Source organism: Gopherus evgoodei, unplaced genomic scaffold, assembly GCF_007399415.2.
Source record: "Gopherus evgoodei ecotype Sinaloan lineage unplaced genomic scaffold, rGopEvg1_v1.p scaffold_45_arrow_ctg1, whole genome shotgun sequence".
Classification (NCBI taxonomy): domain Eukaryota; kingdom Metazoa; phylum Chordata; order Testudines; family Testudinidae; genus Gopherus; species Gopherus evgoodei.
Window position 1 is genome coordinate 1,282,583 of NW_022060066.1, and position 25,849 is coordinate 1,308,431.

General features: G+C 43.3%; 2 pseudogenes; both read right to left on the bottom strand.

Moving 5' to 3' along the window:
- Nucleotides 1-723: 723 nt before the first annotated feature.
- LOC115642805 lies at nt 724-1,660 on the bottom strand (annotated as a pseudogene).
- Nucleotides 1,661-21,895: 20,235 nt separating this feature from the next.
- On the bottom strand, nt 21,896-22,835 carry LOC115642784 (annotated as a pseudogene).
- Between the last annotated feature and the right edge of the window lie 3,014 nt (nt 22,836-25,849).

Below are 25,849 nucleotides of genomic sequence, written 5' to 3' on the forward strand. Positions count from 1 at the left end.
AGATTTAGTTTAGGAACCATTTTAATACCTTTCTCTTCCAAATACCTATCCACCATAGGAAGAACAATACAGTATTTATTTATTTTAATACATTTAAATAAATAACAATAATGCATACAGTTATATATGGCTCTAGGTGCCCTAACACATCATACATGACACAATAAAAACCCATCAGCATTAAAATCATCACTTGAACAGACACATGCAGAAATTTTTTTCAATTCTTCATCAGTGGGGAAAGCAAAACTTCAAGTCTTTCAGAAAACCCCATTAAGGTGATTCTGACATTGATACCATGAATATATGACAAAATAAATGGATACCACCATTTAGTCAGACATACTCCACCCTCCCATCTCCTTCCTCTCCCCAAAAAGCCACCTGAAACAAAGAAAGAAGTCAACGAATGAATCAACGAAATCAAACAAAATGAAAAAGAAACACACAAGCCAAAACTCTCATATTCCAACCTTTAGGTGACAGTAGCCCCATTAATCCCTATCACAGATAAGTAGGTGCATATGTAGATAGATTCTGATCTTATGTACACTGGTGTAATCTTATTCTAACTCATTTGACTTCAGTGAAGCTAGACCAGATTTCATGATTTCATCAACAGATTTCACTCTATGCTCTCTAAGAGATAATTTTGTCATCAGTTGATTATATCTACAAAGAAACTCAGAATGAAATCACAATCAAGTTGCAGTGATGGACATTTTAACTCTTGGTGAATAACCTCCACATAATCAGTTTCTTCAATGCAGCTTTGATCTTCTTGTTCCTCATGCTGTAGATGATGGGATTCATCACTGGAGGCACCAGGGAATGGAGAACACCCACCACAAGGTCCAGACTTGATGCTGAGCTGGAGGTGGGTTTCAGGTAGGCAAAGATGCCAGTGATAAGCAACAAAGAGACCACAGTGAGGTGAGGCAGGCAGGTAGAGAAGGCTTTATGTCCGCCCTGCTCAGAGGGGATTCTCAGCACAGTTTTGAAGATCTGAACATAAGACACAATTACAAAAACAAAGCAGTTTAACTCTAAAAACACACCAAAGGCAATACCCCCAACTTCATTGAGATACGAATCAGAGCAGGTGAGCTTGAGTAGTTGAGGGGATTTCACAGAAGAACTGGTTGATGACATTCAACTGGCAGAATGGTAACCTGAAGGTGTTGCCAATGTGCAGGGCAGAGTAGACAATACCAGTAATCCAGGCACTGGCTGCCATTTGGACACAAGCTCTCCTGTTCATCACTCTGTCATAGTGCAGTGGTTGGTAAATAGCAACATATTGGTCATATGCCATGATGGTGAGTAAGGCAAGATCAGTTGCAGCAAAGAAGATAAAGAGAACGACTTGGGTGACACATCCAGGATAAGAAATAACCCTGGTGTTCATGAGGGACTTGGCCATGGATTTGAGGATGGTGATGGAGATGAAGCCGAGGTCTAGGATTGACAGATTCACCAGGAAGAAGTACATGGGGGTTTGAAGATGGGGGTTGAGGGCTACAGCTGTGATGATGAGAAAATTCCCCATCAGGGATGCCAGGTAAATCACCAGGAACGTCACAATGTGCAAAATCTGCAGCTCCCGAACATCAGAGAATCCCAGGAGAAGGAACTTGGTCAGAGTTGTTAGGTAGTACATTTTCTTTCTCACTTCATTGTGTGATGGCTTTGGAGGGAAAGACAAAGATAGTGGGGGAATTACAGTGGCAGAGGGAGTGGCCCTGATTTCCCGCAGCAAAATGATGTGAGTGTCAACAATGCACAGCACTCGTTACTGGTATTAACTTGGAGTGGTGACTTATCACATGAACGTAAATTGGCACAGCTGCCTTAACGTCAGTAAAGCTGCATCAGTTTGCACCATCTGAAGATCCAGCTCATGATATAGTTTAATAAAATGCTGTGTGAAGGATGGAGCAAAGTACAATCTCAGCTGAATAATTCTAGCCAAGATGGATCCCCTATTGCTACAAACAGCAGGCTCTGGACTTGGGCAACACTGCCTGATATCCTCTTTTCTTGGAAATATGAGATGGACTTGGCATTGTGTATGACAGCTCACCTGTAATGATTTCACTGCAACACCACGTAGATGGCCCGCTGCCTGAAAATATATTGATTTATGACACCAAATCCTGACTGCATTCCCATCTCTGTGTACCGATGGGCTAGCAGCATCTCTCTGCTACCTCTATGCTGTGTCATTTGCCTCTGTCACTTTATGGGTGTGAGGGTCAGTGGCCCTCAGGAGACTTGAGTTCTATTCTTGGCACTGCCACTGACCTGCTCTGTCACCTTGGGCCAGTCACTTCCCCTCCCTGTGCCTCTGTTTCCCCTCCATCCCTTTCTCTGCCTTGTCTTCTTGGACTGTGAGTTCTGTGGGGGATGAACTGTGTCTTATTATATATATGTTCACTGCCCCCATTTATAGCATTTGTGTTTAGCTGGCAGCACTGTGGGACACAGGATATGGTGCTAGAGCAGAATATCTCAATTCTAATCCCATTGACATGCTCTATGTTCTTGGGCAGGGATAAGAGAGATAGGCTTTGGCTGGGGACTTCAATTCACTGTTCTCTGTCTAAGGCGCTAGTATGTTTAATACCCATGATTTTGTCTGCCAGCTTTGCGGTTTACTAAGTTTTACCATTCAACAAGTGTCCCTTTGAAACAGAAATAAATACAGTTGCAAAAGTGTGACTGGGTTCAAATTATATAATGATTGGACTATGTCAGTTCTTCTACCCCCCTTGAAATCTACATGTTTAATCTGGTGTATTCAGACATTTTCAGTTTAAATTATTTCAAAGGAAAACTGGATTTTAAACTGAGACATACTCCAAAGTAGTCTCTGCTATTTTTGAAAAACAACCTATGTACTGGAGAAGTCAAAACATTTTTTTTTTGAATCAGTGACAATGTTTCAGTTTTAAGCAGTTTACCTGAAATTGTCTGGTTCTCAATGAACAAAAGAAAAAATGTTTTGGTTTTCACAATTTCTATGAAAAGTGAACTGCTGTTTCCTGGGGGGGTAGGGGAAGCTTTGGCTGGGGGCTTTAGCTGTCAGTGCCAAAGTCTAAAGATGCCTGCATGTACAATGCATATTCTGTTGGTATCAGCTTTGCTGTTTATACAGTTTTACCATCCCGCAAGTAACAGTATGAAAGAGCAATTAAACATGATTCAAAAAAAGTGAATTGGTTTGTTATTGTGGTATTATTTGAGAATATAAATGTTATCATCCTGGCTTAATTATAGGTTTCCAATCTGGGCTAAATTTTCAATCTGTTTCCAATCTGTTTTTTTTCAATCTAGGTTTCCAATCCTTTTAAATGACTCACCAACAGATGTCGAGAGAGTTGGAAAGTTCTAAAGGAGCAGGGAACCTTGGAAATAGCCTGAGATAAGTGTATTCCAAAAAGAGAAAATAGATAAGTACCAGAATTATACACAGTGAGGTAACAAGGGTATAACTGCCCTGAAAAATGAGGAGGTAGTAGATCCAATCCGCAGAGAACTATGGAGAAGTTCTTCCCCAGTTCTTGGTAACTATATGCCTTTCTCTGTGTGTGCTATCCTTACTATCTGTTAATCAATACATCTAATCAAATTTGACTTTTCCGAGGTTTGTTACAAGTAAACTAATCTGAACACAAGAAAAGCCCGCTCGCTAAGTATATAATCAGAGTTGAAATATTAACCAGTTATTAGTTATCAAGTCATTTGGTTGTTGATATCGACAAATTATTAATGATCAATTATTTATTATCAACAGGACCCTACCTATTTACACTCGTGTGATAATGCATCTGACTGGGTGTGTGATTGTCAGAGGTGAGGACTGCTCCATCCTGACCTTTGTCCTGTCCTCCCCTCCACGGTGTACTGAGAATTAAAATGTCCAGCTGAACCACCGTGACCATGTTCCTACACTTGGGTTTCTCTGAGCTGCAGATTTTACACTTTGTCCTGTTTCTGGTGATGTATCTGACATCCCTGACAGGTATTCTTCTTGTAATCACCATTGTAGCCCTTACCTGCTGCCTTCACACTCCCATGTACTTTTTCCTGGTGAATTTCTCCATTCTAGACCTCGGATCCATTTCTGTCACTGTCCCAAAATCCATGGTCAATTCTCTACTGAAGACCAGGTTGATCTATTATTCTGGATGTGTTGTCCAAGTCTTGATCTTTGGCTTCTTCACTGTGACCAATATGTCCTTATTCACCATCATGGCATATGACTGATGTGTCGCCATCTGCCAACCACTGCACTATCAGTGAGTGATGTATAGGAGAGTTTGTGTTTAAATGGCAGCCAGTGCCTGGATTACTGGTACTGTCTATGCTTCACTGCACACCGGGAACATGCTCAGGTTACTCTAATGCCATGAACCAGTTCTTCTTTGAAATCCCCCAGCTACCCAAGCTCGCCTGCTCTGACTCAGACCTCAGTGAAACTGGAGCTATTTTCTTTAGTGTATCCCTATTCCTAATCTGATTTTCTTTAATAATTTTGTTGTATGTTCAGCTCTTCACTATGATGCTGAGAATTCCCTCTGAGAAGGGCCAGCATAACGCCTTCCTCACTTGCCTTTCTCGCCACATTGTCATCTCCTTATTTTTCCCTGTTGCCTTTGCCTACCTGAAACCCTCCTCCAGCTCAGCATCAGAACTGGATCTTGTGGTGGGTGTTCTGTGTTCTGTAGTGCCTTCAATGATAAACCTGATAATCTATAGCATGAGGAACAAAGACATCAAAGCTACCCTGAGTAAAGTGACTAGGTGGAGGTTCTTCACCAGGAATAAAATAGCTGTCTTTCTCCCTTGAACAAGATTTCATGCTGTGTTTCAGCAACACTGTGGGGGAGGGATAGCTCAGTGTTTTGAGCATTGGCCTGCTAGACCCAGGGCTGTGAGCTCACTCCTTAAAGGGGCCATTTAGGGATCTGGGGCAAAAATTGAGGCTTGGCTCTGTTTTAAGTAGGGGGTTAGACTAGATGATCTACTGAGGCCCCTTCTAACCCTGATATTCTAGGATATATTCAACTGATGACAATATCTTTTTCCATGAAAACATAGCATGCAATCAGGTTAGGTAGTGGTAAAATCTACACCAACACCACTCAAGTTATTGGAGTTATTGTAGAATTATAGCAGTGGAGAGAAGATCAGAATGAATCTATCTATCTATCTGTCTATCTATCTATCTATCTATCTAAACGGTCTTATGCTTCCATCAGGCTATCAGAGTGCCTGGCAGATAAAACCAGTAGTCATAGCTAAATCATGTTGGACTTCCTGGAATCTCTTTTGGTGTGTGTGTGAGGGGGTTGGAATTCTACCTAGGACATGAGGGGCTTTGTTTGTTTCCTTGATTATCTCTGGTTTCTTTGTTTTGTTTCGTTGGTTGATTGGTTGATTTGTTTCTTTGTTCCAAGTGGGTTTTTTGGTGGGAGGGATTTGATAGGGTGGGTTATTTTGAGTAGATAGGGATATCAGGTGGGTTCTTTTTTCATATACTGGAGATGTCAGTGTCATCATCTCTTTAGTGGGGTGTTCTGAGGGAGTTAAAGTTTTGCTTCCAACAATGATGAAGAGGGAAAAGAGTTTCTGTAGATGTCCAGATGGCTGAGTTCCTACTGAATGATTATTTTAATGTTTCAGAGGTTTTAGTATATTATTAATTAGCTGTTAGGGCAATTGGAGATTTATATAGGCCTCTAGTGCCCCAGACATGCCCTGGCAGCTATAATACACCTATGTCTGGTCTACACTTAAAATTTAGATCAACATCACTCAGGAGTGGGAAAAGGTCTGAGTGATGTAGCTATGACAAGCCAAGCCAGGTGTACACATAGTAAGGTCGATGGAAGAATACTTCAATCTAGTTGCCTTTGCTCAGCTAGGTGATTTTCCTAATAACCTCCCATCCCTCACTATTGGTTGTGTCTATGCTACAGGGTATTCTGACACATCTATGGAACCTTGGCTATGCTGTTATAATTCCCAAAGTACCAACACGGACTCCGAGACTGAACTGTCAGAACTAGTGCCAAACTTGTTTCTCTCTGTAGATGAGCTGTGCATATCTGGCTTTGAGCTTTGCTGGAATTAAAGGGCCTATGATGTGGGATTTTTCTGTGTCTATTTCAGAAGGGCTTCTGAGAATCACTCTCTGGAACCCTACACAGCTCAGAAGCAAAAGTCCAGAGGCAAAAATTAATTGATTCTGTTGGGGGATTTCCTTTCACCCCTTCCCCTGGTTCTTGTCATGCAGACAGAAAGCAGAAGACCAGTGTTTATTGGGGTCAGTTTCAAGCAAACATGTCCATAGCTCTGAAGCTGCAGAGCCTTTGTCCCCATGTTCCTGGTCCCCTCCTTTTTAGCAGGCCCAAATATGCCTGCAGTGCATGCCTTCAGTCCCACCTCTTACAATTTATGGTCATGTCTCATTTTGGAGGGTCTTGCATATGGGGGCTTCAGTACCACCTCTTTTGTATCCAAGTAGTTAAATTGCAAAAGATGGGGATGAATATGAAAGTTGTAAGGTGGATAAGGAACTGGTTAAAGGGGAGACTCCAGCTGGTCGTATTGAAGGGTGAACTGTCAGGCTGGAAGGAGGTCACTAGTGGAGTTCCTCAAGGATCGGTTTTGGGACCGATCTTATTTAACCTTTTTATTACTGACCTTGGCACAAAGAGTGGAAATGTGCTAATAAAATTTGCGGATGACACAAAGCTGGGGGGTATTGCTAACACGGAGAAGGACAGGGATACTATTCAGGAAGATCTGGACCACCTTGTAAACTGGAGTAATAGTAATAGGATGAAATACAATAGTGAAAAGTGCAAGGTCATGCACTTAGGGATTAATAATAAGAATTTTAGATATACGTTGGGGACGCATCAGTTGGAAGCGACAGAGGAGGAGAAGGACCTTGGGGTATTGGTTGATAGCAGGATGACTATGAGCCTCCATTGTGATACGGCTGTCAAAAAAGCAAATGCGATTTTAGGATGCATCAGGAGAGGTATTTCCAGCAAGGATAAGGAGGTGTTAGTACCGTTATATAAGGCGCTGGTGAGACCCCATCTGGAATATTGTGTGCAGTTCTGGTGTCCCATGTTCAAGAAGGATGAATTCAAACTGGAACAGGTCCAGAGACAGGCTACTAGGATGATCCGAGGAATGGAAAACCTGCCTTATGAAAGGAGACTCAAAGAGCTTGGCTTGTTTAGCCTGGCCAAAAGAAGGCTGAGGGAGGATATGCTTGCTCTATATAAATATATTAGGGTGGTTAAAGTTAGGGAGGGAGAGGAATTATTTAAGTTTAGTACTAATGTAGGCACGAGGACGAATGGGTACAAACTGGATATTAGGAAGTTTAGACTTGAAATTAGACGAAGGTTTCTAACCATTAGGGGAGTGAAATTCTGGAACAGCCTTCCGAGGGAAGTAGTGGGGGCAAAAGACTTTTCTGGCTTTAAGACTAAGCTTGATAAGTACATGGAGGGGATGTTATGATAGTATAGTTAATTTGGGCAATTGATCTTGGATTATCACCGGAAAGGTCTGCTCAATGGTCTGCGGGGAGATGTTGGATGGGATGGGAACTGAGTTACTGCAGAGAATTCCTTCTTGGGTGCTGGCTGGTGAGTCTTGCCCACATGCTCAGGGTTTAGCTGATCGCCATATTTGGGGTTGGGAAGGAATTTTCCTCCTGGGCGGATTGGCAGGGGGCCTGGAGGTTTTTTGCCTTCCCCTGCAGCGTGGGGCATGCGTCGCTTGCTGGTGGATTCTCTGCAGCTTGAGGTCTTCAAACCAATTTTGAGGATTTCAATAACTCTGTCCTGGGTTAGGGGTTGTTATAAAAGTGGATGGGTAGGGTTCTGTGGCCTGCCTTGTGCAGGAGGTCAGACTAGATGATCATATTGGTCCCTTCTGACCTATGAGTCTATGAGTCAATGGGAGAGATAAGGAGTGAGGTTGTGCTTTGGTCAGGAACAGGCATTTCTTTGGCTTTTAGTGTTTCTTATGCCTCCTCCCACATTCCTCCTTGCCCCTCCTAATTGGTTTCTTGACCTTGGCTTAAGAGAGGAGCCAGTCAGCCTTCCAGAGTATGCTCATATATAACATTCCCACCATGCCCAGGATCAGTTTAACTATATCCCTTATCTTTTCTCATTGTACTGTAAGCCCTATCTGATTGTTAGAAATGAAACACTGTTTCTTTGTTCTATGTTCACACATATTAGTAAGGGTAAAAAAGCATCAAAAGTCAAATAGGCAAACAAAACCCAAAATTCTATCTCAGGCTAACAGGCCTACATGTTAACAGATTCATCAATTTCCATGCCAAAAAGGACCATTGTGATCTTCTAGTCTGACCTCTGCATAGCACAAGTCTTAGGATCTCCTGCAGTGTTTCCTCATTCCAGCCCAGCTTCTGTGTTTACAAAGTCATTTAGGCACCTAAGATGGAGACAGGCACTTCGTGTGCTTTATCAAAGCTCCTATGTGAGCTAGGTGGCCAAGAGCTGTTCACTTTCAATAGCAGTTAGGCACCTAGTCTGCTTAAGTGAATTGTAACTCCCACTGGGCACCTATTAGAACAGTTAGGTGCCTAAGTCCTCTTGCAATCCTGGCTCTGTCTTGTTAACTTCCAAGGCCTGGGGTTCTCCTGAATTTCAGAAATATTAAGCCTGTGATTAACTGCTTCATCTCTTATCTCCCAAGCCAGCCTGTCCCTTCTTGCTCTGAGATGTCTGTAACAGTTACATGGAAATGGGATATGAACTGAGACATCATGTCCTTTCACACGTCCAGTGGGGGCTAAGGCCAGGTATTGTCCTGCTTTCTAATGATTCCTTATTGGGGCACAATCTAGTCTCAGGCCTTGACACAGTATTAAGCTTCTGAATGATGTTGAAGGGACATATCAGCCCGAGGATTCAGGTACTGATAGCAACCATAGCAATCAGACTGAAAGGAGAATCCCCTAGGAAATCCCCATGAGGAGTGCAGAGTTGTGATTATCCCCACTAGGAATTAGCAGGGGAATTATTGGAAAACATATTATCAGGATGGGCCAAAGTAATTCTAGGTTCATATCCTTTGATTTTCATGGAAAGGCACCAGGAATGAGGTTGGTCCCATGGAGGGACCTGCAGCATCTTGTGCAATTAGAGTGGAAACAAAGGGATGTGGATGCTGCAGAGTCTGGAACAATACAGTGAATTCTTACTCCAGGCTGTGATCTGTGACAGGGGTTGTCAGAGTGCCTTAAAAGAATCAGGTGCCCATTGACTGAACAATGCGTGTGACCCATCTAGATCCTGGAGACCCTTTCAAATATCTCAGCCTTCATTCAGAAAAAATTCTAAAAGCCCCTTGGTATTTTATTTTTCATTGCTCATCCTAAGACTGCACGGCCAGATGATTAGCCCAAGGGTCTAAAGTCTTAATTTTTTCAATAGAACATATAGAAGTCCTGGAAGCAGCTGTTCAGTCTTCCCCCACTCACCAGAAACATGCCTATAGCCTCCTCAGGAGGGACCTTTCTCTAGATGTCAGAAGCAAGGGCTTGAACCTGACTCTCCCTCCTTCCAGACAAGTGTCCTAAACATCAGGATGGAAAAAGTCTTGGGCTTTTCCCCCGTTTTTCTTGTTGGAACCATTCAACTTTGTCTAAATAATTAACTCCTCATTGGGGCAAAGATAGTGACTCTGTAGCCAACAGTTGGGGGCCCTGCGAGAGTCCCTCTTTTCCCTAATTCAGAGCAGCCCTAGCCGTGACCACTTGGGCTGTTGGCTCTGTTGGCTCTTTCTCCAGAAATTCCTTCCTGCCAAAGACAATGTGTAGAGGAGATATGGGGGTCAAGTGCCACCCAAGATTGGCCTACCAGGGACGGGGAAGTAGAGGGACTCTGTCCTTCTCTCCCTGTGCCTCCCTCCGAAACATTTCACTGCTCTCCCTGGTGAGGTGAGTGTATGTGTGTGTATGTGAAAGTGAATGTCCCAACCAGGATCTCATGGGCAGAAGCCTTCCCTCCCTCATCCTCCCACAATTAAAATGAGATGGGGAGAGCGCTGTGGCCGCGGGCTGGGTGCAGGAAGGATCATGGGGCTGGGAGACACATGGGTCTGTCACGTGTTCTCCCCTTTAGCCTGGGGAGGCAGCTGCCTGGCAAGCCCCATCTACCAACTGCCCTGTGAGGTGGACTGCTGAGGATTCGTGAACCTGGCAGCCAGGCACTTGTGGAGTAGGTTGGCTGGCAGCTGGAGTGACAGGACCCCAGGAGGAGACGCACAGGCCAGCCAGATAGCCTGACTTCCTGTCTGGTGGTGTCAGTTGTTGGCTGTTTCTGTGTTCTTGTGACAGATTTTCATTACTAATCTGCCCAGGGCCCACAGTTGATCAGGTTGGGGCCACAGGATCTTTTGGGGAGGGGATGACAAAGCACACACCAAGTGTCTAAATTTTTAAAGCTTTATTGACAAAATAATTAAATAACAGTGGAGAGTGCTGGAAATGCTTCCACGTCACTCAGAGGAAGGAAGAAAACATGAATGCCTCAAGTCCTAGCCTACTTTCATATTCACATATGCCCAACCAAAGCTGGCCAAGCCTGGGTGTAATGTAAGAAGAAGAGAAGAAGAAGGGGGGAAAGGTGGATGGGAGTGCTGTCCTGGGCCCAGGTCATCCAAGAATCTGCTATGTTCTCCGATTTGCTTCAGCTCTCAGGAGGGTTTTTAAGTCCTGGGTTCTTTTGTGGGGCGTCTCCTTCAGGAACCTTTGTTCTCCATGCTCTGTGTACCAGTTCAAACCAGCCTTCCATGGCTTCCTCATCTTTCTGCAAAATACATCAGCTTCAGGGCCGTGAGACAGTTCTGTTTGTTCCTGGTTGGCCTTTGCCATCATGCTCCTTTCCCAGGCCCCTGCATTTCTTTCAACAACTCTCCTTCCCACGGCTAGTCCGGGGGAGCAGGGGTTGTACTTCCCCCTTCTGTCTTGGCAGGTAGCAACTGGCCTTGGGATGGAGTCAGCTTCTTATATTCAGACTGAGCTTGCTAGCTGCAGTGTTGAGTTAACCCGTTCTCTGCTCTTCTTCTTTCTCCCCCCCTCGGCCTCTCGGACTCTGCAGAGGAAACTTCCACTCTCCACTCACACACCTTTGACCCTCCCCAAAATGCTTTGTGATGCTTGCAACAGTGTTAGCAATATACAGTGCTGATCTACCTTCCCAGAGGACTACCTGAGAGAGGGGGCCAATGAGGTGTTTCCTTCTCTCTGCGTGCTGCATTGCCTCTGGGCAGGTAGCCAGTACGGCAGGCTCTGATTGAATTGCCCAAGAATACCACAGACTTAGTTCAGAGGCCAAGGCACTCAGCCAGGTTTATTGTCAATGAAGAACAATAATAGCACCCCATAGATTTTACAGGGATACCTAAGACACGTATACTCATTACAATGGGCCTTCTTCTCCCCCCTCAGCCATACAAAGATACCACCTCTGTGACCCCTCTTCTATGCACTGATACAAACAAGTTACATATTGCCCTTCTGACGTATTTAGTTACCACCCTTTACCTTGTACCTGTTGGTTCGATCAAAACATCTCTATCCATCATCCTGTCATCCTGACCTTATCCTTAGGAGGGGTTGGTGTGTCCCTGTATCACCTTCAGGGAGTGTGTTTATACCATGCCTGGTAACGGGGTGTATTGATACAGCCCTTCTGGGGTGCGTGTACTGTGCCAAGCACTTCTTTGGAGTGTTTCTGTTTTTGCAGCACTAGCCCTATTCTTGCCAAGTTCACATACCAGACAGTGACTCTGCAAGCAGGCCTCTGCTTTGTAACAAGGCCTGATTTTTGCTCACAGCCTGACTCTTGCTAGCTTGGCTTTACATCAGCAGGGCATGACTTTTATTTAGGCCTTAGCCTGAAACATGGAGCCTGGTGTAAGGGCTTTCTCCTTCTCCTACATCTGGTTTCCATTGAATGTTTTGAGGAAATTGACACATTCCCATAGACAGCTTCACCTCTGTTGAAACTGCATGATCTGTCCAACTAGATAGAGAGAATCATGAACAGAAAAATTGGCATCTATCTATCTATCTATCTATCTATCTATCTATCTATCTATCTATCTATCTATTTTAGGGCTTTATAGTACCACCCATCATCATGCTACCTAAGCACCTTGCACACAAAATCAATAGCCATAGTAAGGTCTCTAATGGACTCAATGGAACCTTAGGTTCTTCTCCTTTTGGGGGAAAAAAGCTCTGCCTAGGAAAGGAGAGTATGGGATCTTATATTTGTTGACATTTGTTTCAGAGAGTCCCAGGAGATGGAATTTGGTCACAGTGCTGTGGTTGGACATTTTCCTTCTAAGTTCATTGTGTGCTGCCTCTGTGAAGGGAAGGACAAGGGTTAGGATTAGAGTGCTCCTGACCTCTGACAATCAGATCACTTATCAGGTGCATTATCACATGAGTGTTAATTGCCCTAGTTCTCTTACAGTCAATGGAGCGTTGTCCATTCCCATTCTCTGAGGATCTGGTCCAAGATGGGGCTCAATGCAATGCAGCATAAAAATGGAATAAAATTACATCCGGAATTAATGACTCCTAGGAATGACAGTTGTCCTATTGTGGCAATGGGGAGCCTGTTTTACAGGAGGTGGCTAAAAGAGTTCAGCTTGTTTAGCCTGAAAACGTTGAGGCCTTCTGTGAATACAGCAAGGAGTAAACACCAGGGAAGGAGAAGAGCTATTGATGCTACAAGACATTCTTTGGATTCTTTTCTTGAATCTTAAACTGACCTGCTATGTGAGCTTGGGCCAGTCACTTCCCCGCCCTGTGACTCTGTTTCCCTCCCTCCCTTTTTCTGCTTGGTCCACTAGGATTGGGAGCTCTGTGGGGGATAATCTATGTCTTACCATGTGTATGTTCTGTGCACTCACTTACAGTATTTTGTACTTCACTGGTGGCAGTGCTGCACAGTTGCTATGATGCTACACCAGGAGATCTGGTTTCTAGACCCATTACCCCTTGTATGTTCCCAGGCAGGGTCAAACTTTGGCTGCCTGGTTCAACTCTGACCTTGACTGTAAAAGAGCTAGCATGTATAGGACATATTCTCTGGGCATTTAGCTTTGCTGCTACTCAGCTTTGCCATTCTGCAGCTTCCCTGTGAAATCGAAATGAAAATGGCTGCAATAAAATGAATGGTTTTGAAATTATGCCATTAGTGGACAATATTAGTGTTCCCCAACCAAATTTAATGCTATGTTTCCAATGTGAGGTGAGGTGGCCAGAAATTTTCTCTTTAAATTCATTTGAAAGCAAAATCAGGTTTTCAAGCCAACAATTTTTCCAAATTGAGAGTGACTGTTGAAAATGTTCAGTTTTCAGCCATTTGTGGCTGAATAGGTTTGGTTCTTCATTGCCAAAACCCCACAATTTAGGGATTTTGGGGACTTCTTGAAAAATCAATTGTTTTTTCTGCTTAAAAAAAATCTCTCAGGTTCAATATGTTTTAGAGGATTGATAGCAAAAGTCTTAAGAAGCCCTACTTGTTATATATATATATATATATTCTAAAAAAATTTCTATATGTTAAAAATGTATCATATGTAACTGAAGTAGCAAACTCACTGTGACAGTTTTAGTGGATTTTTTCTCAACTTGTGATGGCCTTGATCCTCCAGAACTGAGGAATCATGGGTCATTATCTGTCAATCAATCACTGTATCATCCAGTGGCCATTTCCATGTCTATTTGTTGGATTTCCTGAGTTGTTGGGTCTCTCTGCAGTTCCTAGCAGCCAGGAATCCACTCCATGGATGGGCACTCTCTGCTCCCCTCCTTGGGCAGGCTTGGCTGGGATGTAAAGGACTATGGGCTTGTCTACATGAACATTTAATTTGTGGCATGCTAGGATGTGAATCTACACTGCACAAGCAAGTGGGCTAACTGTCCATGTGACCCTGCTGATCGTGTCCTGTTTCAAAGAGCACTGCATCAAAGTGCTGTAGCCAACTGTTACTGCATATCAGCAGGGTGCGTAGAGACAGTTAGTCTGCAGCGGGTTAGGGCAGGTTCGTTTCACTAACCAGCCGGCTATGAACTCATTGTTTCTACAAAGAAGCCCTAAACGGGATCAGGGACTTAAACCTCTTCCTAGCTTCAGGGTTGGCTTTGGCCAGTGTGGGGCCCAATTGGTGGGGCATGTACTCTCCGGGCGACACTTCAGATTTCCGGGCTCTGGCAGTAGTAGAGAGGTCGCGTGGTAGCGGGGCTGTGGGGTTCTGGGGCTCCGGCCGCGGAAGCGGGGCAGCCGAACTTGCCACGTTGGGGCCGGGAGACCAGGGCGGCGGGGTTGCACATCTCCGGCCAAAGGAGTGGGGATGCGGGGTTGAGGGGCTCTAGCCAGAGGAGCGGGACAGTGGGGTTGCAGGATTCTGGATGGGGGAGAGGGGGTACGGGGCTGCGGGGCACTAGACTGGGTAGCGGGACTTCCGGGCTCTGGCCGGGAGAGCGGGGCTGTGGGGTTGCGGGGTTTTGGTCATTGTAACGGGGCCGCGGAACCTGCCGAGCTGACACCGGGGTAGAGGGACCGCAGGGTTGAGGGGTTCCAGCCGGGAGAGCAGGGCTCCGTGGTTTCAGGGTGCTAGCCTGGGTAACGGGGCTTCCGGGCTCCAGCCGGGAAAGCGGGGCCGTGGGGTTGCGGGGCTCGGGTCAGTGTAGCGGGGCTGTGGGACCTGCCGCGCTGCCACCGGGGTAGAGGGACCACGGGGTTGAGGGGTTCCGGCCGGGAGAGCAGGGGTCCGTGGTTGTAGAGCGCTAGCCTGGGTAGCGGGGCCTCCGGGCTCCAGCCAGGAGAGCGGGGCCGCGGTGTTGCGGGGCTCTGGCCGGGGTAGCCGGGCCGTGGGATTTGCCGCGCTTGGCCGGGGGAGCGCGACCGCAGGGTTGCGGTGCTCCAGCAGGGAGAGATGGACCGAGGGGTTGTGGGGCTGCGGCCGGGGGAACAGAACCACGGGGTTGCGGGGCTCTGGATGGGAAAGCGGGACTACAGGGTTGCGGGGCTCTGGCTGGGAGAGGGGAGCTATGGGGTTGTGGGGCTCTAGCCTGGGTAGCGGGGCCTCCGGGCTCCAGCAGGGAGAGCGGGGCCACAGGGGGTTGAGGGGCTCTGGTCATTGTAATTGGGCAGCAGAACCTGCCGCGCTGCCATGAGGGTAGCAGGATCGCAGAGTTGAGGGGCTCCGGACAGGAATGGGATATTCAAAGAGATCTAATGGAGTTAGGGACATAAATCCCCTTGGGTAGTCAAGGTGAGTTGGCACCTAATTTCTTTAAGCTGTTCTGAAAATCCTAGTCATAGTTCACATCTTGGTTCAAGAGTACACTGTATAGTTCCAGATTCTGCCACAAACCCCCTTGCTTCCTTTCCTCATTTCTCATTGGAAATCTTTGGATTTCTTCCTGGGATAAATTTGGCCCATTCTGTTGATCTGGTTTCTACTCTCTCCTCTGCTAGAATTTTTTGAGGGGTGGGGTCAACAAACATATGAACAATGGTTATCCAGTGTACCTGACCTTTCAGAAAACCTTTGACAATGTCCCTCATCAAAGGTTCCTATTCAAAATAAGCAGTCATAGTACAAGAGAGAAAGCTCTCTCATGAATCAGTAATTGATTAAAAGACAGAAAACAAAGGGTAGGAATAAATGGTCAGTTCTAAGAATGGAAAGAGTTAAATAGTGGTGTCCCCCAGTGGTGTCTGTACTGAGACCAGTGCTGTTCAACTTACTCATAAATGATCTGGAAAAATGGATAAAGAATGTGGTGGCAAAATTTCAAGATGGTAAAATATTGCTCAAGATAGTTAAGCACACAGCAGATTGTGAAAAGTTAGAAGGGATCTCACAAAACTGGGAGACTGGGCAACAAAATGGCAAATTAAATTAAATGTCAATAAATGCAAAGTAATGCACATTGGACATAAATTCAAGCATACATACAAAATAATGGGGTTTACATTAGGTGTCACCACTGAAGAAAGAGAGCTTGGAGTCATTGTGAATAGTTCTCTGAAAACATCTCAATGTGCAGGTGCAGTAAAAAAATCCAAAGATAATTTTAGGAACCACTAGGAAAGGGATAGATAATAAGACAGAAGATATCATAATGCAACTTTCTAAATCCATGGTATGTCCACACCTTGAAAACTGTGTGCAGTTCTGTCACCTCCATCTCAAAAAAGCTGTAGAAGAATTGGAAAAGGTACAGAGAAGGGCAATGCAAATGTTTAAGGAAATGGAACAGCTACTATATGCAGATAGATTAAAAAGACTGGGACTTTTCATCTTGGAAAAGAGATGACTAAATGGGATATGACAGAGGTCTATAAAATTGTGACAGGCATGGAGAAAGTGAAAAAGGAAGCGTCATTTACCCCTTCACGAAACACAAGAACCAGGGGTCACTCAATGAAATTAATAGGCAGCATATTTAAAACAAAAAAAGGAAGTGCAAAGGAAGTACTTCTTCACACAACATTCAGTCAATTTGTGGAATTAGTTGTCAGGGGATGTGAAGTCCTAAAATATAAAAAAGACTCAGATAAGTTTATGGAGGATAGATCCATCGATAATTAGCTGAGATGTCAGGGATACAACTCCATGGTCTGGGTGCCCCTAGGCCTCTGACTACCAGTGGATGGGACTGGATGACAGGGGATGGATCAATCAATAGTTTCCCTCTTCTGTTCATTCCCTTTGAAGTACCTCACATCGGCCACTGTCAGAAGGCAGGATACTGGACTTGATGTACCATTGGTTTGACCCCGTATGGTCATTTATATATTTTAATGTTGTAATGTAAAACTTACAATTTTCTTATCTTAACATTGCATGAATATTAAATAGCTGGGCACTATTTCTTGTTCAATATGAATAATTATATTGCTACAAACTATTTTCAATTTAGCAAAATTAAATGAATTAAAGATTGATGCATTGCATACAGTTTGTGGAAAGTAGCTATTTAGTCCATGAAACAGAAGGGGATGAGAGGGTGGCACACAGGAAGCTGGTGGGGCTAAAAGAGGAAAGCAAGGAGCCCTTGATGTGTGCAAGGGGCTCAGCTGACAAAAGCTATGAAATGTGAGACCCCACCTATTACACTGAGTATTATTGTTACTGATGCATCTAGGAGAGAGAGAAGAGCACATTTATGAAAAAAAATGGGGAAAGTATCTAAAAGCAGATTTAACTTGGAAGAATGGACAACAGATAGAGGAAGCTAAAAACATATCTATATTTGCAACTATTCAGGAAAAGTATTATAAAATACTTCATGAATGCTAAGTCAGTCCACTTAAGCTCAGGAAAAGGTATAAGAAAGGGAAACCTAATGTCTAGAGAAGATGTGGAGGCATATATGCTGGGATTGCATTAAGATAATAGTACAGAAATTAGACAATATTTTTGACTAGGGAAGAGACTGAAATCCAGGACCTCTATGGTGGCATTCTCAGAAAAGCTCCCAGTTCCACACGCAGGGCCAGGTAGGCAGGTAGAGCTTCATAATCTCAATGCATGGATGAGACGATGGTGTAGAGAGGAGGGGTTTATGTTCATTAGGAACTGGGGAAACTTTTGAGATGGAAGGAGCCTGTACAGGAGATATGGGCTCCACCTAAACTAAAGTGGAACCAGGCTGCTGGCACTAAACATTAAAAAGGTTGTAGATCAGTTTTTAAACTAGGGGATGGGGGAAAGCCTACTGCTGCAGAGGAACATGTGGATCAGACACAGACTTCTCTCAGGGGAGAGTCTGATAATAGAGAATCTCCAGGTTATAGTCAGGAACAAAGGACGGAAAAGGATAATGTAAGAGCCGGATCAGATGATAAACAGTCACATAAAAAAGAATCTGGCACATCAGAAAAGGGCAGACAAATAAACAAGGACAAGTTTTTAGGGATCTATTATCGACCACCTGACCAGGACAGTAATAGTGATGATGAAATGCTAAGAGAAATTAGAGAGGCTATCAAAATTAAGAACCCAATAATAGTGGGGGATTTCAATTATCCTCATATTGACTGGGAACATTTCACTTCAGGACAAAATGCAGAGATGAAATTTCTCAATACTTTAAATGACTGCTTCATGGAGCAGCTGGTACAAGAACTGACAAGGGGAGAGGCAACTCTAGATTTAATCCTGAGTGGAGCACAGGAGCTGGTCCAAGAGGTAACTATAGCAGGACCAGTTGGAAATAGTGACCATAATACAATAACATTCAACATCCCTGTGGTGGGAAGAACATCTTAACAGACCAACACTGTGGCATTTAATTTCAAAAGGGGGAACTATACAAAAATGAGGGGGTTAGTTAAACAAAAGTTAAAAGATACAGTGACTAAAGTGAAATTCCTGCAAGCTGCATGGGTCCTTTTTAAAGACACCATAATAGAAGCCCAACTTCAATGTATACCCCAAATTAAGAAACACAGTAAAAGAACTAAAAAAAAGCCACCGTGGCTTAACAACCATGTAAAAGAAGCAGTGAGAGACAAAAAGACTTCCTTTAAAAAGTGGAAGTCAAATCCTAGTGAGGCAAATCGAAAGGAGCACAAATACTGCCAACTTAAGTGCAAGAGTGTAATAAGAAAAGCCAAAGAGGAGTTTGAAGAACGGCTAGCCAAAAACTCCAAAGGTAATAACAAAATGTTTTTTTAAGTACATCAAAGCAGGAAGCCAGTTAAACAACCAGTGGGGCCCCTTGATGATCGAGATACAAAAGGTTTGCTTAAAGATGATAAAGTCATTGAAGAGAAACTAAATGGATTCTTTGCTTCAGTCTTCACGGCTGAGGATGTTAGGGAGATTCCCAAACCTGAGCCAGCTTTTGTAGGTGACAAATCTGAGGAACTGTCACAGATTGAAGCGTCACTAGTGGAGGTTTTGGAATTAATTGATAAACTCAACATTAACAAGTCACCGGGACCAGATGGCATTCACCCAAGAGTTCTGAAAGAACTCAAATGTGAAGTTGCGGAACTATTAACTAAGGTTTGTAACCTGTCCTTTAAATCAGCTTTGGTACCCAATGACTGGAAGTTAGCTAATGTACCGCCACTATTTAAAAAGGGCTCTAGAGGTGATCCCGGCAATTACAGACCGGTAAGTCTAAAGTCAGTACCATGCAAATTAGTCGAAACAATAGTTAAGAATAAAATTGTCAGACACATAAAAAACATAAACTGTTAAGCAATAGTCAACATGGTTTCTGTAAAGGAAAATCGTGTCTTACTAATCAATTAGAGTTCTTTGAAGGGGTCAACAAACATGTGGACAAGGGGGATCCAGTGGACATAATGTATTTAGACTTCCAGAAAGCCTTTGACAAGGTCCCTCACCAAAGGCTGTTATGTAAATTAAGCTGTCATAGGATAAAAGAGAAGATCCTTTCATGGATTGAGAACTGGCTGAAAGACAGGGAACAAAGGGTAGGAATTAATGGTAAATTCTCAGAATGGAGAGGGGTAACTAGTGGTGTTCCCCAGGGGTCAGTCCTAGGACCAATCCTATTCAATTTATTCATAAATGATCTGGAGAAAGGGGTAAACAGTGAGGTGGCAAAGTTTGCAGATGATACTAAACTACTCAAGATAGTTAAGACCAAAGTAGATTGTAAAGAACTTCAAAAAGATCTCACAAACCTAAGTGATTGGGCAACAAAATGGCAAATGAAATTTAATGAGGATAAATATAAAGTGATGCACATGGGAAAAAATAACCCCAACTATACATACAATATGATGGGGTCTAATTTAGCTACAACGAGTCAGGAAAAAGATCTTGGCGTCATCGTGGATAGTTCTCTGAAGATGTCCAAGCAGTGTGCAGAGGCGGTCAAAAAAGCAAACAAGATGTTAGGAATCATTAAAAAGGGGATAGAGAATATATTATTGCCCTTATATAAATCCATGGTACGCCCACATCTCAAATACTGTGTACAGATGTGGTCTCCTCATCTCAAAAATGATATTCTAGCACTAGAAAAGGTTCAGAAAAAGGCAACTAAAATGATTAGGGGTTTGGAGAGGGTCCCTTATGAGGAAAGATTAAAGAGGCTAGGCCTCTTCAGCTTGGAAAAGAGGAGACTAAGGGGGGATATGATAGAGGAATATAAAATCATGAGTGATGTTGAGAAAGTGGATAAGGAAAAGTTATTTACTTATTCCATTAATACAAGAACTAGGGGTCACCAAATGAAATTAATAGGTAGCAGGTTTAAAACAAATAAAAGGAAGTTCTTCTTCACATAGCACACAGTCAACTTGTGGAACTCCTTACCTGAGGAGGTTGTGAAGGCTGGGACTATAACAATGTTTAAAAAGGAACTGGATAAATTCATGGTGGCTAAGTTCATAAAGGGCTATTAGCCAGGAAGGGTAAAGAATGGTGTCCCTAGCCTCTGTTCATCAGAGGATGGAGATGGATGGCAGGAAAGAGATCACTTGATCATTGCTTGTTAGCTTCACTCCCTCTGGGGCACCTGGCATTGGTCACTGTTGGTAGACAGATACTGGGTTAGATGGACCTTTGGTCTGACCCGGTACGGCTGTTCTTATGTTATGTTATGTTATGTTATGTTCTTATGACTAATTAAACAGATTTCTCAAGAATAGAAAAGGAAGGCCACCTATAGAAGCCAGAATTATTGTCCAAAGTTGGTTACTGACTCAGGACAGAGCACACTGATAACACAATTACTTTAGGTAGCAAGATATGTGATAGCTCATGTCTGGAGAAGGATAGATCCACCAACATTAATGGCATAGGGAAATAAAGTATGGGCAAATCTTCTAATAGATAAAAGGGCAGAGACCCATTAATTGATTTAGTTGAGATTAGACTCATAGACTCATAGACTTTAAGGTCAGAAGGGACCATTATGATCATCTAGTCTGACCTCCTGCACAATGCAGGCCACACAATCTCACCCATCCACTCCTGTAGCAAACCCTTAGCCTATGTCTGAGTTACTGAAGTCCTCAAATCGTAATTTGAAGACCTCAAACTGCAGAGAATCCTCCAGCAAGTGATCCATGCCCCATGCTGCAGAGGATGGCGAAAAACCTCCAGGGCCTCTGCCAATCTGCCCCAGAGGAAAATTCCTTCCCGACCCCAAATATGGTAATCAGTTAAACCCTGAGCATGTGGGCAAGACTCATCAGCCAGCACCCAGGAAAGAATTCTCTGTAGTAACTCAGATCCCATCCCATCTAACATCCCATCACAGACCACTGGGCATATTTACCTGCTGATAATCAAATATCAATTGCCAAAATTAGACTATCCCATCATACCATCCCCTCCATAAACTTATCAAGCTTAGTCTTAAAGCCAGATATGTCTTTTGCCCCCACTACTCTCCTTGGAAGGCTGTTCCAGAACTTTCCTCCTCAGATGGTTAGAAACCTTCATCTAATTTCAGGTCTAAAGCTTTGAGCAGGAGGTTGAACTAGATGATTGGCCCTGAGCAGTGGGTTGAACTAGATGATCTACTGAGGTCCCTTCCAACCCTGATAGTCTGTGATTCTATGATTCTATGAATTGGGGTCAAGTAAAGTACATATTGAATCATTTCTATGTTTGGAGTTTGGACATAATGAGTACAAAGTTCGTGCTAAGAGGTTGACCAACACAATTTTTTTACATGTCAAAAATAGGGATTAAAGATATGGATTGTTAAAACTCTAACAGAAAGTTCATTTTAAGACAATAATAACAATTGAAAAAAAAAGATAATTCAAGATACATTCTGACTTTAAGATACATTCTGACTTTATAGTTTCTTCCCTGAGGACAGGATTCTGCTCATCAGTCTCCTGATGGCCTTTTTTATCTCAGCGTTTCTCAGCGTGTAGATCATTGGGTTCAGCATTGGGGTGATTACAGTGTAAATGATTGAAGCCAACTTGTTCATGGGCAATTTCCAGAGGGCCTAGCATAGATGAAGATGTGGGGTATGAATTGTAAACACACAATTGTGATCTGGGATCCACAGGTAGACAGAGCTTTGTGCTTCCCATCTGTAACATGTATCTTTAGCTTGACAAAGATGATGGTGTACGAAATGAGCAGGATGATGAACATTACTATGACAAACATCCCACCATTGGAAACCATCAGCAGCTCGACCAAGTAGGTGTCCGTGCAGGCCAATTTGATGACTTGTGGGATATTACAGTAGAAATTGTCCAAGATGTTTGGACCACAGAAAGCCAACTGGAGGATCAATGCAATCTGAACAGCAGAGTGAGCCAATCTACCCAGCCATGCCCCTGCCACCAGCCCCATGCACACACCATCGTTTATGATAGGCAAGTAACACAGTAGTTTATAGATGGCTATATACCGATCAGCAGCCATCATCACAAGGGCTACAGTCATAGCACCAGTGAAGATGTGGAAGAAGAACATCTGGAGGATGCACTCATTGAACAAGATGGTTCTGTGCTGGGAGAGAAGACCCAACAGCAATTCTGGAGCATTGACTGATGAGTCACTAACATCTAGGAAAGCCAAGCTGGCCAGCAAGAAGTACATGGGGCGTGAAGCCAGCGGCTGGTGATCACAGTGGTGATGATGGTGAAGTTTCCCATCCAGGTTGTCAAGTAGATTATGAAGAAAACAACGAAGAGGCATTGCTGCAGCTCAGCAATCTGGATGAGGACCAAGAGGACAAATTCTGTTACTGTGGAGCTGAGGTTCTGCTGTTCCATTTACTAGCTTCAAAACATGTCTAGAGAGGCAACCCCGTAATAATTAGTATGAAAAAGTTCTTATTATTCCCTTCTTGAATTATTAGTATTAAGTCAATATTAGTGCCTCTTGACAGACATTTTGCTTAATAATTATCTTAGTTTACTAAATTCAGTCACACTCAGTGCAGGGCATCCCTGCTACGGCAGACCCTATGAACTACACCAGTTGTCATGTTGAGTTTTGGGATCATTGGGAGTGAAAAGGAGCAGCCTACCTATGAAATCAAGCCTTTGTCTAACTGTTAGAATAGAAATATTCAAGTTTGTCTGGCCTACACTTTAAGAATTTACGTATATTCTTATCACTTAACTAGTTATAGAGATATTAAAGAAAGAATCAAAATCATTGTCTATCAGCGTAAGGGACTTCTCTCACTGTGACAGTCTGAGGTCTTGTTTAGTCATATTGAAATAAGGCAACCTGGGGCTGTTAGGAAGGTGATCCGATCTATTACTTCCAGAGAAAGGAAAGAGCCGAAAACATATAAAAGGAAATTTAGTTTGATAGTTTTCTGTCTGGTAAGAGCTCACTTATCAATAGACACAGCTGGAGAACCCTTATATCTGTATAGATGTAGTTGTGAAATCCTCACTTCTGAATTGTTTTGTATGTTTATTTGCATGGTCTCTATCTGGTTCTATGATTGTTTCTGTCTGCTGTATAATTAATTTTGCTGGGTGTAAACTAATTAAGGTGGTGGGATATAATTTGTTAAATAACCATGTTACAATATGTTAGGATTGGTTAGGTAAATTTTAGTAGAATGATTGGTCAAGGTATAGCTAAAAAAATTACTGTATAAATTAGAGGCTAACAAGAAGTAAGCTGGGATTCGAAAATAAGGAAAAAGGAACTTGGATTTAAGCTTGCTGGAAGTTCACCCCAATAAACATCCAATTGTTTGCACCTCAATGTGGGGGTCATAAGAAATTGTCAGACGTTCATGACAAACAGAACGCCCTTCCCATATTCATATGTGGCAAGGAGGTCCAACGTAGTTCCTGGTTTAGACTGAAGAAGGGTTGGAATGGGAAGCTGGAGAACCACTTATTTAGAGGATTCACATGCCCAGTGTGTGCCCTTGGTTACAAGAAGAGAAGGAATTAACTCTAATTGTCTTTAGAAGCAATTGCATGTGCTCACCGCATCTGAAATAAATCCAGTCACTGTATTAGGTGCCCATGGATTCTGGTGCATAATTTTAAACACCTGAATTTGAAAGCTCTGAACACAAAAAGATTTCTGTCTATGCACCCTTGATTAAATATTCACAACTACTGTGGGATTATGGATTCTGAGTTTTCATTAACATTTTTGAAAATCTCTAATACAGATTTTAAAAAATGTTCCCAATAAAACACATCTATGAAATAGTCAATATATCTTCCAAGGTGACCTGTTGGTGAATCCAACTCAAGCATTTGGGAAGCAGCTTCTCTGAAATGGCTTCTCCACTAAGGCTGGGGGGCGTTGCTCAGCAAACCCCTTTCAAGTGACTCAGAGGGGATATGATAGAGTTTTATAAAATCATGACTGGTGTAAGGAAATAAATAAGGAAGTGTTATTTACTCCTTCCCATCAAACAAGAAGTAGGGGTCACTAAATGTAATTAATAGGCATCAGATTTAAAACAAAGGAACCATTTTTCACACAATGCACAGTGATCCTGTGGAACTCCTTGCCAGAGGATGTTGCAAAGGTCAAGATTATAACAAACTTAAAAAAGAGCTAGATACATTTGTGGAGGATAGGTCCATCAATGGTTATTAGCCAGAATTGGCAGGGATGGTCTCCCTAGCCTCTTTTTGCCAGAAGATGGGAATGGGCGACAGGATGGATCACCTGATGTCTACCTGTTCTGTTCATTCCCTCTGAAGCACCTGGGATTGGTCACTGTTGGAAGACAGGACACTGGGCTAGATGGACCTTTGGTCTGACAAAGTATGGCCCGTTCTTATGTTCTTACATTCTGATGTTTAGTGCACAGATTTCTGCCTAGCAAGGCTTTAGTTCTGTCTGCTGACAAAGACCATGTGATCTGGGACACACTGTCCTGCACTGAGGAACCAGAGTGCTTTCTCTGCAGACTTCAGGGATATGGAAACATTTTTCAGTCCCTACTGTTGCTCTACATTGGAGAAGGTGTGCTTGTTTGGGGCTGAATTTGGGATGCCAGGGCCAGATCCTGCAGCCCTTACTCAACATTCTGGCAGCAGTCAGTGGCAGTGCAGTCCGAGCAATGGTTGCAGGAATAGGACCCATCCAACTGGATAATCTCTTACATAGATATAGCCTTGTGGCGGTGAGCCATAGGTTCATGTGACCACAATATTTGTATTACTTATCTATTTTGACTGATAAGAGAGCCCAAACTGTAGGTCTATGCCCAGTACGGTAAGAACACATAAAATACATTGACTTGGTCCACCAAATACTCAGCAATTTATCCAGCATAACATTCTCCTTCCTTCAGCAAACAATTTTCCCATTAACTAACTGTAATTTCCCCCATTAAGCAAATGGCAATTTTTTCTCCACCAACGAGCTAGCACATTCTCCTTCTTCAACCAGCCATACTTTTCTCTGCCCTTCACTACTCCTACACTTCTCCACCTTCCAAAAATCACATATTTTCCCTCCCCCATCTGTCTTCCCGCTATACAATTCCCCCAACCAACATTAGCCTTCTTCCCTTTTCAATGATGAGAACATGCCCCATTCACCAACCATAACATTCTGCCTTCTCAGCCAGCAAAACCTCCACATAATTCTTCCCAGTTGTATCATGTCCTGTATTCATGTCTTCAGGGAAAGCTTTGGAGAATGGCTCAAGCCACAGGTCACATCCTGAAGTTTAACAGACTTGGGCTGTGGGTTCAAATAGCATTCATTGTCAATGAACCAGCATTGGTTTGCTCAGTTGTCTCAGCAGATTATGGTTCTCCTGGTGTCTAAATGAAGAGAGGAGATG